Source organism: Chrysochloris asiatica, unplaced genomic scaffold (assembly GCF_000296735.1).
Source record: "Chrysochloris asiatica unplaced genomic scaffold, ChrAsi1.0 scaffold00117, whole genome shotgun sequence".
Taxonomy (NCBI): Eukaryota; Metazoa; Chordata; class Mammalia; order Afrosoricida; family Chrysochloridae; genus Chrysochloris; species Chrysochloris asiatica.
The window spans coordinates 9459001-9460059 of NW_006408635.1; the positions used below are offsets into that span (position 1 = coordinate 9459001).

The following is a 1059-nucleotide window of genomic DNA, read 5'->3' on the forward strand; positions in this document are numbered from 1 at the left end:
AAGGCCCTGAGCGCCGGCAACATAGATGACGTGCTACAGTGCTACTCCGAAGCCATCAAGTTAGATCCCCAGAATCACGTGCTCTACAGCAATCGGTCTGCGGCCTACGCCAAGAAAGGAGACTACCAGAAGGCTTATGAGGGCGGCTGCAAAACTGTGGACTTGAAGCCTGACTGGGGTAAGGGCTATTCTCAAAAAGCAGCTGCCCTGGAGTTCTTAAATCGCTTTGAGGAGGCCAAGGGAACCTATGAGGAGGGTTTGAAATATGAAGCAAATAACCTTCAGCTCAAGAAGGGTTTACAGAATATGGAGGCCCGTCTAGCAGAGAGGAAATTCATGAACCCTTTCAACATGCCCAACCTGTACCAGAAACTAAAGGATGATCCTCGGACAAGGGCACTTTCTTGGACCCTTGGTTGCCTTGATCATCTGCTACAACTGGCTCCATCGAAGACTAGCAGGTGGAGTGGTGGTACAGGAAGCAGGACTAAGTCAGCCATGAAAGGGGAAGGAAGAGGGTGGAATCAGGGTTGAAGATTCAGGGCTGAGATTTCGCTCCTCCTCTGCCCACACTGCTCAGCGATCCTTCCTACCGGGACCTGATCGAGCAACTCCGAAACAAGCCTTCTGACCTTGGCACGAAACTACAAGATCCACGGATCATGACCACGCTCAGTGTCCTCCTCAGAGTCGACCTGGGCAGTATGGATGAAGAGGAAGAAGTTGCAACACCTCCTCCACCCCCTCCTCCTAAAAAGGAAACCAAACCAGAGCTGATGGAAGATCTTCCAGATAATAAGAAGCAGCCCTTGAAAGAAAAAGAGCTGGGGAACGGTGCCTATAAGAACGACTTTGACGCGTCCCTGAAGCATTACAACAGAGCCAAGGACTTGGACCCCACCAACATGACTTACATTACCAATCAAGCAGCGGTGTACTTCGAAAAGGGCGACTACAACAAATGCTGGGAGCTCTGTGAGATGCCATGTAAGTGGGGAGAGAAAACTGAGAAGATTATGGACAGATTGCCAAAGCATATGCAGGAATTGGCAACTCCTA

At 50.2% G+C, this 1059-nt stretch overlaps 1 pseudogene; it reads left to right on the forward strand.

Moving 5' to 3' along the window:
- Window positions 1-1059, forward strand: part of LOC102812548 — a 14871-nt pseudogene that overhangs the window by 11145 nt on the left and 2667 nt on the right.